The 13,852-nt window shown below is 56.3% G+C and overlaps 1 protein-coding gene across 3 annotated transcripts in view; it reads right to left on the bottom strand.

Annotated features, from left to right (window-relative positions):
* Positions 1-13,852, bottom strand: part of spata13 (spermatogenesis associated 13) — a 45,700-nt gene that overhangs the window by 24,266 nt on the left and 7,582 nt on the right. The gene's annotated exons all lie outside the window — the stretch shown is intronic.

Genomic DNA, 13,852 nt, shown 5'->3' on the forward strand with positions numbered 1-13,852 from the left:
GTTCCTACAAATGAAGAATGAGTGCCGCTGTCAGTATAATGTTTAGCCAATAATACTATGCATTTATGAGTGTGCGAATGGCATGTTGCTGTGAAGAGTGAATTGAATCTCTCATAGTAACCTAAACCTTAGTGTGTATGTGAGTGCAAGAAAGAGAGAGGGCATGAGATTCCTCTGCGTTGTCTCTACAGAATGCGTTTCTCAGCTTTGAGTGAGAGAGAATGAGAGAAAGATGGCGCGTGTCTCTCACTGTGTGATGCCATGTGAATTTCTCCTTGGCGATGTATATTTTCTATGGGCAAGGAGCAGTCGGCCCCAGTGTAGGGATGTGTGTGTGTGTGAGCGGTAAATGCAGGCCAGTCTTCGATGAAAGGCTTTGTGAGCATGACTATGCAATGAGAATCACTAATCCATTGTGATTAATGCCACAAATTGCCCATTTTCTCCAGATTTGGCCGATGGAGGGGAAAAGGTGGTGTGATCCCTGCCTGCACTTCCATCCTGGGATCTGTGCAGTTTAACGCTCTCTACATCCGTTTCCCTCACTCTACATCCGTTTCCCTCACTCTACATCCGTTTCCCTCACTCTACATCCGTTTCCCTCACTCTACATCCGTTTCCCTCACTCTACATCCGTTTCCCTCACTCTACATCCGTTTCCCTCACTCTACCTTCCTCGCCATCCACTTCACTCCCCTTCTCCCTCTCTACATCCGTTTCCCTCTCTCTACCTTCCGTTTCCCTCTCTCTACATCCGTTTCCCTCTCTCTACATCCCTCGCCATCCACTTCACTCCCCTTCTCCCTCTCTACACTCCCCTTCTCCCTCCCCACACTCCCCTTCTCCCTCCCCACATTCCTCTCCCTCCCTCCCCACACTCCTCACACACCTCTCCCTCCCTCCCCACACTCCTCTCCCTCCCTCCCCACACTCCTCTCCACTCCTCTCCCTCCTCTCCACTCCTCTCCCTCCCTCCCTCGCTGCACACTCCCTCCCTCGCTCCCGCTACACTTCTCTCCCTCTCCCTGCTACACTCCTCTCCCTCTCTACGCTACACTCCTCTCCCTCTCTACGCTACACTCCTCTCCCTCTCTACGCTACACTCCTCTCCCTCTCTACGCTACACTCCTCTCCCTCTCTACGCTACACTCCTCTCCCTCTCTACGCTACACTCCTCTACGCTCTTCTCCTTCCCTCTTCTCCCTCCCTCCCTACGCTCTTCTCCCTCCCTCCCTACGCTCTTCTCCCTCCCTCCCTCCCTCCCTACGCTCTTCTCCCTCCCTCCCTCCCTACGCTCTTCTCCCTCTCCCTCCCTCCCTCTCTACGCTCTTCTCCCTCCCTCCCTCTCTATGCTCTTCTCCCTCCCTCCCTCTCTACGCTCTTCTCCCTCCCTCCCTCCCTACGCTCTTCTCCCTCTCCCTCCCTCTACGCTCTTCTCCCTCCCACCCTCTCTACGCTCTTCTCCCTCCCACCCTCTCTACGCTCTTCTCCCTCCCACCCTCTCTACGCTCTTCTCCCTCCCACCCTCTCTACGCTCTTCTCCCTCCCTCCCTCTCTACGCTCTCTCTACGCTCTTCTCCCTCCCTCTCTCTACGCTCTTCTCCCTCCCTCTCTCTACGCTCTTCTCCCTCCCTCTCTCTACGCTCTTCTCCCTCCTCTCTCTACGCTCTTCTCCCTCCTCTCTCTACGCTCTTCTCCCCCCTCTCTCTATGCTCTTCTCCCTCCCTCTCTACGCTCTTCTCCCTCCCTCTCTCTACGCTCTTCTCCCTCCCTCTCTCCCTCTCTACGCTCTTCTCCCTCCCTCCCTCTCTACGCTCTTCTCCCTCCCTCCCTCCCTACGCTCTTCTCCCTCTCCCTCTACGCTCTTCTCCCTCCCACCCTCTCTACGCTCTTCTCCCTCCCACCCTCTCTACGCTCTTCTCCCTCCCACCCTCTCTACGCTCTTCTCCCTCCCTCTCTCTACGCTCTTCTCCCTCCCTCTCTCTACGCTCTTCTCCCTCCCTCTCTCTACGCTCTTCTCCCTCCCTCTCTACGCTCTTCTCCCTCCCTCTCTACGCTCTTCTCCCTCCTCTCTCTACGCTCTTCTCCCCCCTCTCTCTACGCTCTTCTCCCCCCTCTCTCTACGCTCTTCTCCCTCCCTCTCTACGCTCTTCTCCCTCCCTCCCTCTCTCTACGCTCTTCTCCCTCCCTCTCTCTACGCTCTTCTCCCTCCCTCTCTCTACGCTCTTCTCCCTCCCTCTCTACGCTCTTCTCCCTCCTCTCTCTACGCTCTTCTCCCTCCTCTCTCTACGCTCTTCTCCCCCCTCTCTCTACGCTCTTCTCCCCCCTCTCTCTACGCTCTTCTCCCTCCCCTCTACGCTCTTCTCCCTCTCTCCCTCTCTACGCTCTTCTCCCTCTCTCCCTCTCTACGCTCTTCTCCCTCCCTCCCTCTCTACGCTCTTCTCCCTCCCTCCCTCCCTACGCTCTTCTCCCTCTCCCTCCACGCTCTTCTCCCCCCTCTCTACGCTCTTCTCCCTCCCACCCTCTCTACGCTCTTCTCCCTCCCTCTCTCTACGCTCTTCTCCCTCCCTCTCTCTACGCTCTTCTCCCTCCCTCTCTCTACGCTCTTCTCCCTCCCTCTCTCTACGCTCTTCTCCCTCCCTCTCTCTACGCTCTTCTCCCTCCCTCTCTACGCTCTTCTCCCTCCCTCTCTACGCTCTTCTCCCTCCTCTCTCTACGCTCTTCTCCCCCCTCTCTCTACGCTCTTCTCCCTCCCTCTCTACGCTCTTCTCCCTCCCTCCCTCTCTCTACGCTCTTCTCCCTCCCTCTCTCTACGCTCTTCTCCCTCCCTCTCTCTACGCTCTTCTCCCTCCCTCCCTCCCTCTCTCTACGCTCTTCTCCCTCCCTCTCTACGCTCTTCTCCCTCCCTCTCTACGCTCTTCTCCCTCCCTCTCTACGCTCTTCTCCCTCCCTCTCTACGCTCTTCTCCCTCCCTCTCTACGCTCTTCTCCCTCCCTCTCTACGCTCTTCTCCCTCCCTCTCTACGCTCTTCTCCCTCCCTCTCCACGCTCTTCTCCCTCCCTCCCGCCCTACGCTCTTCTCCCTCCCTCCCTACGCTCTTCTCCCTCCCTCCCTATGCTCTTCTCCCTCCCTACGCTCTTCTCCCTCCTCCCTACGCTCTTCTCCCTCCCTCCCTACGCTCTTCTCCCTCCATCCCTCCCTCTCTCTCCGCTCTTCTCCCTCCATCCCTCCCTCTCTCTACGCTCTTCTCCCTCCATCTCTACGCTCTTCTCCCTCCCTCTCTACGCTCTTCTCCCTCCCTCTCTACGCTCTTCTCCCTCCCTCTCTACGCTCTTCTCCCTCCCTCTCTACGCTCTTCTCCCTCCCTCCCTCTACGCTCTTCTCCCTCCCTCCCTCCCTACGCTCTTCTCCCTCCCTCCCTCCCTACGCTCTTCTCCCTCCCTCTCTACGCTCTTCTCCCTCCCTCTCTACGCTCTTCTCCCTCCCTCTCTACGCTCTTCTCCCTCCCTTTCTACGCTCTTCTCCCTCCCTCCCTCTACGCTCTTCTCCCTCCCTCCCTCCCTACGCTCTTCTCCCTCCCTCCCTCTCTACGCTCTTCTCCCTCCCTCCCTCTCTACGCTCTTCTCCCTCCCTCCCTCTCTACGCTATTCTCCCTCCCTCCCTCTACGCTCTTCTCCCTCCCTCGCTCTACGCTCTTCTCCCTCCCTCGCTCTACGCTCTTCTCCCTCCCTCGCTCTACGCTCTTCTCCCTCCCTCGCTCTACGCTCTTCTCCCTCCCTCGCTCTACGCTCTTCTCCCTCCCTCGCTCTACGCTCTTCTCCCTCCCTCGCTCTTCTCCCTCCCTCCCTACGCTCTTCTCCCTCCCTCCCTACGCTCTTCTCCCTCCTCCCTCCCTCCCTACGCTCTTCTCCCTCCCTACGCTCTTCTCCCTCCCTCCCTACGCTCTTCTCCCTCCCTCCCTACGCTCTTCTCCCTCCATCCCTCCCTCTCTCTACGCTCTTCTCCCTCCCTCCCTCTCTACGCTCTTCTCCCTCCCTCTCTACGCTCTTCTCCCTCCCTCCCTCCGCTCTTCTCCCTCCCTCCCTCCGCTCTTCTCCCTCCCTCCCTCCGCTCTTCTCCCTCCCTCCGCTCTTCTCCCTCCCTCCCTCTACGCTCTTCTCCCTCCCTCTCTCTCTACGCTCTTCTCCCTCCCTCTCTACGTACGCTCTTCTCACTCCCTCCCTCCCTACGCTCTTCTCACTCCCTCCCTCCCTACGCTCTTCTCCCTCCACGCTCTTCTCTCTCTCTACACTCTTCTCCCTCCCTCCCTCTACCCTCTTCTCCCTCCCTCCCTCTACGCGCTTCTCCCTCCCTCCCTCTACGCGCTTCTCCCTCCCTCCCTCTACGCGCTTCTCCCTCCCTCCCTCTACGCCCTTCTCCCTCCCTCCCTCTACGCTCTTCTCCCTCCCTCCCTCTACGCTCTTCTCCCTCCCTCCCTCCCTACGCTCTTCTCCCTCCACGCTCTTCTCCCTCCCTCCCTCCACGCTCTTCTCCCTCCACGCTCTTCTCCCTCCCTCCCTCCACGCTCTTCTCCCTCCCTCCCTCCACGCTCTTCTCCCTCCCTCCCTGCTCTTCTCCCTCCCTCCCTCCCTCCCTCTCTTTACGCGCTTCTCCCTCCCTCTCTTTACGCGCTTCTCCCTCCCTCTCTACCCTCCCTCCCTCTCTACGCTCTTCTCCCTCCCTCCCTCCGCTCTTCTCCCTATGCTCTTGTCCCTCCCTCCCTACGCACTTCTCCGTCCCTCCCTACGCTCTTCTCCCTCCCTCCCTCTCTTTACGCGCTTCTCCCTCCCTCCCTCTCTTTACGCGCTTCTCCCTCCCTCCCTCTCTACCCTCTTCTCCCTCCCTACCCTCTTCTCCCTCCCTCCCTCCGCTCTTCTCCCTCCCTCCCTCCGCTCTTCTCCCTCCCTCCCTCCCTACGCTCTTCTCCCTCCCTCCCTCCCTACGCTCTTCTCCCTCCCTCCCTCCCTACGCTCTTCTCCCTCCCTCCCTCCCTACGGCCTTCTCCCTCCCTCCCTACGCCCTTCTCCCTCCCTCCCTCTACGCTCTTCTCCCTCCCTCCCTCTCTTCCTCCCTACTCTCTTCTCCCTCCCTACGCTCTTCTCCCTCCCTCCCTCCCTACGCTCTTCTCCCTCCCTCCCTCCCTCCGCTCTTCTCCCTCCCTCCCTCCCTCCCTCCGCTCTTCTCCCTCCCTCCCTACGCTCTTCTCCCTCCCTCCCTCTCTTCCTCCCTACTCTCTTCTCCCTCCCTACGCTCTTCTCCCTCCCTCCCTCCCTACGCTCTTCTCCCTCCCTCCCTCCCTCCGCTCTTCTCCCTCCCTCCCTCCCTCCCTCCGCTCTTCTCCCTCCCTCCCTACGCTCTTCTCCCTCCCTCCCTACGCGCTTCTCCCTCCCTCCCTCTCTTTACGCGCTTCTCCCTCCCTCCCTCTCTTTACGCGCTTCTCCCTCCCTCTCTTTACGCTCTTCTCCCTCCCGCTACGCTCTTCTCCCTCCCTCCCTCCCTCCCTCCCCTCTTCTCCCTCCCCTCTTCTCCCTCCCTCCCTCCCAACGCTCTTCTCCCTCCCTCCCTCTACGCTCTTCTCCCTCCCTCCACGCTCTTCTCCCTCCCTCCCTCTCTTTACGCGCTTCTCCCTCCCTCCCTCTCTTTACGCGCTTCTCCCTCCCTCCCTCTACGCTCTTCTCACTCCCTCCCTCCCTACGCTCTTCACCCTCCCTCTCTCCCTACGCTCTTCTCCCTCCCTCTCTCCCTACGCTCTTCTCCCTCCCTCCCTCTCTACGCTCTTCTCCCTCCCCCGCTCCCTCCCTCTACGCTCTTCTCCCTCCCTCTACGCTCTTCTCCCTCCCTCTACGCTCTTCTCCCTCCCTCTCTCCCTCCCTCCGCTCTTCTCCCTCCATCTCTCCCTCCGCTCTTCTGCCTTGCTCCCTCCCTCCCTCCGCTCTTCTCCCTCCCTACTCTCTTCTCCCTCCCTCCCTCCCTACTCTCTTCTCCCTCCCTCCCTCCCTCCCTCCCTACTCTCTTCTCCCTCCACGCTCTTCTCCCTCCCTCCACGCTCTTCTCCCTCCCTCTCTACCCTCTTCTCCCTCCCTCTCTACCCTCTTCTCCCTCCCTCCCTCCACACTCCTCCCTCCCCTCTACACCCCCCTCTCCCTCCCTCTACACCCCCCTCTCCTCCCTCCCTCTACGCTCTTCTCCCTCCCGCCACGCGCTTCTCCCTCCCTCTCTTTACCCACTTCTCCCTCCCGCCCTCCCTACCCTCTTCTACCTCCCTCTCCCTCCACACTCCTCTCCCCCCTCCTCTCCCCCCTCCCTCCACACTCCTCTCCCTCCCTCCACACTCCCCTCCTCTCCCTCCACACTCCCCTCCACACTCCTCTCTCTCCCTTCCCACTCCTCTCCCTCCCTCCACACTCCCACACTCCTCTCCCTCCGTCCCCCTCCCTCCCTCCCCACTCCTCTCCCTCCCCACTCCTCTCCTCTCCCTCCATCCCTCCTCTCACTCCCTCCCCACCTCCCTCCCCACTCCTCTCCCTCCATCCCTCCCCACCTCTCCCTCCCTACGCTCTTCTCCCTCCCTCCATCCGAACGCTCTTCTCCCTCCCTCCATCCGAACGCTCTTCTCCCTCCCTCCATCCGAACGCTCTTCTCCCTCCCTCCCTCCCTCCCTCCCTGTCTACGCGCTTCTCCCTCCCTCCCTACGCTCTTCTCCCTCCCTCCCTCCCTACGCTCTTCTCCCTCCCTCTCTCCCTACGCTCTTCTCCCTCCCTCCCTCTCTACGCTCTTCTCCCTCCCCCGCTCCCTCCCTCTACGCTCTTCTCCCTCCCTCTACGCTCTTCTCCCTCCCTCTACGCTCTTCTCCCTCCCTCTCTCCCTCCCTCCGCTCTTCTCCCTCCATCTCTCCCTCCGCTCTTCTGCCTTGCTCCCTCCCTCCCTCCGCTCTTCTCCCTCCCTACTCTCTTCTCCCTCCCTCCCTCCCTACTCTCTTCTCCCTCCCTCCCTCCCTCCCTCCCTACTCTCTTCTCCCTCCACGCTCTTCTCCCTCCCTCCACGCTCTTCTCCCTCCCTCTCTACCCTCTTCTCCCTCCCTCTCTACCCTCTTCTCCCTCCCTCCCTCCACACTCCTCCCTCCCCTCTACACCCCCCTCTCCCTCCCTCTACACCCCCCTCTCCCTCCCTCCCTCTACGCTCTTCTCCCTCCCGCCACGCGCTTCTCCCTCCCTCTCTTTACCCACTTCTCCCTCCCGCCCTCCCTACCCTCTTCTACCTCCCTCTCCCTCCACACTCCTCTCCCCCCTCCTCTCCCCCCCTCCCTCCACACTCCTCTCCCTCCCTCCACACTCCCCTCCTCTCCCTCCACACTCCCCTCCTCTCCCTCCACACTCCCCTCCACACTCCTCTCTCTCCCTTCCCACTCCTCTCCCTCCCTCCACACTCCCACACTCCTCTCCCTCCGTCCCCCTCCCTCCCTCCCCACTCCTCTCCCTCCCCACTCCTCTCCCTCCATCCCTCCTCTCACTCCCTCCCCACCTCCCTCCCCACTCCTCTCCCTCCATCCCTCCCCACCTCTCCCTCCCTACGCTCTTCTCCCTCCCTCCATCCGAACGCTCTTCTCCCTCCCTCCATCCGAACGCTCTTCTCCCTCCCTCCATCCGAACGCTCTTCTCCCTCCCTCCCTCCCTCCCTGTCTACGCGCTTCTCCCTCCCTCCCTACGCTCTTCTCCCTCCCTCCCTCTCTACGCTCTTCTCCCTCCCTCCCTCTTTACGCTCTTCTCCCTCCCTCCCTCTTTACGCTCTTCTCCCTCCCTCCCTCTACGCTCTTCTCCCTCCCTCCCTCTACGCTCTTCTCCCTCCCTCCCTCTACGCTCTTCTCCCTCCCTCCCTCTCTACGCTCTTCTTCCTCCCTCCCTCCCTACGCTCTTCTTCCTCCCTCCCTCCCTCTCTACACGCTTCTCCCTCCCTCCCTCCCTCTCTACGCGCTTCTCCCTCCCTCCCTACGCTCTTCTCCCTCCCTCTCTACGCTCTTCTTCCTCCCTCCCTCCCTCTCTACGCGCTTCTCCCTCCCTCCCTCCCTCTCTACGCGCTTCTCCCTCCCTCCCTCCCTCTCTACGCGCTTCTCCCTCCCTCCCTCTCTACGCTCTTCTCCCTCCCTCCCTCTACGCTCTTCTCCCTCCCTCCCTCTACGCTCTTCTCCCTCCCTCCCTCTACGCTCTTCTCCCTCCCTCCCTCCCTCTCTACGCTCTTCTTCCTCCCTCCCTCCCTACGCTCTTCTTCCTCCCTCCCTCCCTCTCTACGCGCTTCTCCCTCCCTCCCTCCCTCTCTACGCGCTTCTCCCTCCCTCCCTACGCTCTTCTCCCTCCCTCTCTACGCGCTTCTCCCTCCCTCCCTCCCTCTCTACGCGCTTCTCCCTCCCTCCCTCCCTCCCTCCCTACGCTCTTCTCCCTCCCTCCCTACGCGCTTCTCCCTCCCTCTCTCCCTACGCTCTTCTCCCTCCCTCCCTCTACGCTCTTCTCCCTCCCTCCCTCTACGCTCTTCTCCCTCCCTCCCTCTACGCTCTTTTCCCTCCCTCCCTCTACGCTCTTCTCCCTCCCTCTACCCTCTTCTCCCTCCCTCCCTCCCTCCCCTCTTCTCCCTCCCTCCCTCCCCTCTTCTCCCTCCCTCCCTCCACACTCCTCCCTCCCTCCCTCCACTCCTCTCCCTCCACACTCCTCTCTGTCACTCCCTCCACACTCCCCTCTCCCTCCCTCCACACTCCCCTCTCCCTCCCTCCACACTCCCCTCTCCCTCCCTCCACACTCCCCTCTCCCCTCCCTCCACACTCCTCTCCCCTCCCTCCCTCCACACTCCTCTCCCCCCCTCCCCTCCACACTCCCCTCTCTCCCTCCCCACTCCCCTCTCTCCCCACTCCCACACTCCTCTCCCTCCGTCCCCCTCCCTCCACACTCCTCTCCGTCCCTCCACACTCCCACACTCCCCCTCCCCACTCCCACTCCCCCTCCCTCCTCACTCCTCTCCCCTCCCTCCCCACTCCCTCCACTCCCTCCCTCCACACTCCCTCCCTCCAAAACTCCTCTCCCTCCCTCCAAAACTCCTCTCCCTCCCTCCCCACTCCCACACTTCTCTCCCTCCGTCCCCCTCCCTCCACACTCCTCTCCCCCCTCCCTCCACACTCCCCTCTCCCCTCCCTCCACACTCCCCTCCCTCCACACTCCCCTCTCCCCTCCCTCCACACTCCTCTCCCCCACTCCCACACTCCTCTCTCCCTCCCCACTCCCACACTCCTCTCCCTCCACACTCCTCTCCCCTCCCTCCCCACTCTCCCTCCACACTCCTCTCCCTCCCTCCACACTCCTCTCCCTCCCTCCACACTCCTCTCTCTCCCTCCCTCCCCACTCCCACACTTCTCTCCCTCCATCCCCCTCCCTCCACACTCCTCTCCCTCCCTCCCTCCCCACTCCTCTCCCTCCCTCCCTCCCCACTCCTCTCCCTCCCTCCCCACTCCTCTCTCCCTCCCTCCTCTCCACCTCTCCCCACCACTCCACTCCTCTCAATCCCTCCCTCCACACTCCCCTCCTCTCCCTCCACACTCCCCTCTCCCCCTCCCCCCACTCCACTCCCTCCCTCCACACTCCCCTCCCTCCACACTCCCCTCCCTCCCCACTCCTCTCCCCCTCCCCCCACACTCCTCTCCCCTCCCTCCACTCTCCCCTCCCTCCCCACTCCACTCCCTCCCTCCACACTCTCCCCTCCCTCCCCACTCCACTCCCTCCCTCCACACTCCCCTCCCTCCACACTCCCCTCCCTCCCCACTCCTCTCCCCCTCCCCCAACACTCCTCTCCCCTCCCTCCACACTCTCCCCTCCCTCCCCACTCCCCTCCCCACTCCTCTCCCCCTCCCCCCACACTCCTCTCCCCTCCCTCCACACTCCTCTCCCCTCCCTCCACACTCCTCTCCCCCTCCCCCCACACTCCTCTCCCCCTCCCCCCACACTCCTCTCCCCTCCCTCCACACTCTCCCCTCCCTCCACACTCTCCCCCTCCCTCCACACTCTCCCCTCCCTCCACACTCTTCTCCATTTCTTCCCCTCCACATTTCACACTGACTCAGTTGATCTCACAGTAGCTCTGAACCTGTAATCAAATACAGACTTAATGGCTATATTTCAGGACATATAAACTGGGCATTTCAGTACCGAATGTGATTGATTTGACTGCCTTTGTCTGGCACAGACTCGCACTGAGCTTTTCCACTCTCTGTAGCACAGGGATGGGCAACTGGTGGAGGGCCGCGAGACCAATTTCCAAAAACAGGAACAATTATCATTAGAAAAATGAACTCAGTTGGGGTCTCAACTTACTGTAGAGTTAGAATAGTAGAATACAAAGTGAAATTTCGAAATGGTCAATAATTCCTCCCTGGTTTATTAATTCGCTGTCATGTCAAACAATGTGTTCTAGGTGCTTCCCACTATATTCAAACTATAGAATTAGAATAATCACTATATTTCCATGATTCCAACAGTTAACCAATGAACTAGGTCTAGATGTTTTTGCCCATATCATGCTGTGTGAAACAGTGTGGGAAATGATAGTAAAAGTGAAGGAAATGCAGAAATGTATAAATGCTGAAAATGATTTTTGTTTGGAGTTGGATTGAACCGTATAAATGGAGAAAGCCCCATTGAAATCCCTTATAATATATGTGTTGTCACACTAGGGTCATGAACTAATGAGAAAGCATATTTAGAACATGTGTTTTTCAAAAACATGAAATACCTCCAAAAATGTGACAAATAACGTGACATGATATTGTGTCCATATCGGCAGCCCTAAGTAAGACAAGGTTGGGGAATGAAAGAGACTACTCTAGCACTGAAAGGGCACACCAAGGCAGTCCTCTATCAATGCAATACATCATACTCACCTTATCTTCCTACTCTACCACCCGCTCCACTACCTTGCACAATACCCCTATGGCTTCTCTCTCAGCCTGGTGCCAACATCCACAGCCCAGTTGGGACCTGCTTTATTTGGCACGATACATCATAGGGTTCTGTTTCAAAGGAGTTTGAGTTACTGCCAGTACTTATAATCTAGAGATCTGCCAACTTATAGTGTGTAGTTTTACCCTGGCTAGCACAATAAGCTACGTAGGACAGTGGAACCTGTTGGCTAGCTCCTACCGTACTGGCAGCTACTCTACCCTCTTAGTACAACTAGTACATTCAGTTGAAGTTGGAAGTTTACATACACCTTATCCAAATACATTTAAACTCAGTTTCACAATTCCTGACATTTAATCCTAGTAAAGATTGCCTGTTTTAGGTCAGTTAGGATCACCACTTTATTTTAAGAATGTGAAATGTCAGAATAATAGTAGAGAGAATTATTTATTTCAGCTTTTATTTCTTTCATCGCATTCCCAGTGGGTCAGAAGTTTACACACTCAATTAGTATTTGGTAGCATTGCCTTTAAATTGTTTAACTTGGGTCAAACGTTTCGGGTAGCCTTCCACAATAAGTTGGGTGAATTTTGGCCCATTCCTCCTGAAAGAGCTGGTGTAACTGAGTCAGATTTCTAGGCCTCCTTGCTCGCACAAGCTTTTTCAGTTCTGCCCACAAATTTTCAATGGGATTGAGGTCAGGGCTTTGTGATGGACACTCCAATACCTTGACTTTGTTGTCCTTAAGCCATTTTGCCACAACTTTGGAAGTATGCTTGGGGTCATTGTCCATTTGGAAGACCCATTTGCGACCAAGCTTTAACTTCCTGACTGATGTCTGGAGATGTTGCTTCAATATATCCACGTAATTTTCCTTCCTCATGATGCCATCTATTTTGTGAAGTGCACCAGTCCCTCCTGCAGCAAAGCACCCCCACAACATGATGCTGCCACTCCCGTGGTTCACGGTTGGGATGGTGTTCTTCGGCTTGCAAGCCACCCCTTTTTCCTCCAAACATAACGATGATCATTATGGCCAAACAGTTCTATTTTTGTTCCATCAGACCAAAGGACATTTCTCCAAAAAGTACAATCTTTGTCCCCATGTGCAGTTGCAAACCGTAGTCAGGCTTTTTTAACCTGTCTGGGCTAGGGGGCAGTATTTTCACGGCCGGATAAAAAACGTACCCGATTTAAACTGGTTCCTGCTCTTGCCCAGAAACGAGAATATGCATATTATTAGTAGATTTGGATAGAAAACACTAAAGTTTCTAAAACTGTTTGAATGGCATCTGTGAGTATAACAGAACTCATATGGCAGGCAAAAACCTGAGAAGATTCCAAGCAGGAAGTGGCCTCTCTGACAATTTGTAGTCCTTCTGTTGCATCTCTATCGAAATTACAGTATATGTGCTGTTACGTGACACTTTCTAAGGCTTCCATTGGCTCTCTAAAGCCTTCAGAAAGCGGATTGACGCGTCTCCTGTCTCTGGGCAGATAACAGCAGCAGAGTTTGTCAGTGGAGACTGGAGATGCGCGTTCACGAGACCTTGCCATTTTTTTCTTTCCCTCTTTGAATGAATACAACGTTGTCCGGTTGGAATATCATCGCTATTTTACGAGAAAAATAGCATAAAAATGTATTTTAAACAGCGTTTGACATGCTTCTAAGTATGGTAAAGGAACATTGACATTTTTTGTCACGAAATGCGCTTGCGCGTTACCCTTTGGATAGTGACCTGAACACACGAACAAAACGGAGGTATTTGGATATGTCCTGGGAGTGCATTCTGACGAAGAACAGCAAAGGTAATCCAATTTTTCTAATAGTAATTCTGAGTTTAGTGAGCCCCGAAGTTGGCGGGTGTCTGAATAGCTAGCCTGTGATGGCTGAGTTATGTACTCAGAATATTGCAAAATGTGCTTTCGCCGAAAAGCTATTTTAAAATCTGACATAGCGATTGCATAAAGGAGTTCTGTATCTATAATTCTTAAAATAATTGTTATGTATTTTGTCAACGTTTATGATGAGTAATTTAGTAAATTCACCAGAAGTTTTTGGTGGGTATGCTAGTTCTGAACATCACATGCTAATGTAAAAAGCTGGTTTTTGATATAAATATGAACTTGATTGAACAAAACATGCATGTATTGTATAACATGTCCTAGGAGTGTCATCTGATGAAGATCAAAGGTTAGTGCTGCATTTAGCTGTGGTTTGGGTTTATGTGACATATATGCTTGCTTTGAAAATGGCTGTGTGATTATTTTTGGTTGGGTACTCTCCTGACATAATCTAATGTTTTTCTTTCGCTGTAAAGCCTTTTTGAAATCAGACAATGTGGTTGGATTAACGAGAGTCTTATCTTTCGAATGGTGTAAAATAGTCATATGTTTGAGAAATTGAAGTTATAGCATTTGAGGTATTTGTATTTTGCGCCACGCGATTCCACTGGCTGTTGAATAGAGTGGGACGCTAACGTCCCACCTAGCCCATAGAGGTTAATGGTGGTTTTGGAGCAGTGGCTTCTTCCTTGCTGTGCAGCCTTTCAGGTTATGTTGATATAGGACTCGTTTTACTGTGGATATAGATACTTTTGTACCCATTTCCTCCAGCATCTTCACAAGGTCCTTTGCTGTTGTTCTGGGATTGATTTGCACTTTTCGCACCAAAGTATCTCTAGGGGACAGAACGCATCTGCTTCAAGGGGCAGGTATGACGGCTGCGTGGTCCCATGGTGTTTATACTTGCATACTATTGTTTGTGCAGATGAACATGGTACCTTTAGACATTTGAAAATTTCTCCCAAGGATGAACCAGACTTGTGGAGGTCTCAAAAAAAAAAATCTGAGGTCTTGGCTGATTTCTTTTGATTTTC

The sequence above is a fragment of the Salmo salar genome, chromosome 19 (genome assembly GCF_965601325.2).
Source record: "Salmo salar chromosome 19, fSalSal1, whole genome shotgun sequence".
NCBI lineage: Eukaryota > Metazoa > Chordata > Actinopteri > Salmoniformes > Salmonidae > Salmo > Salmo salar.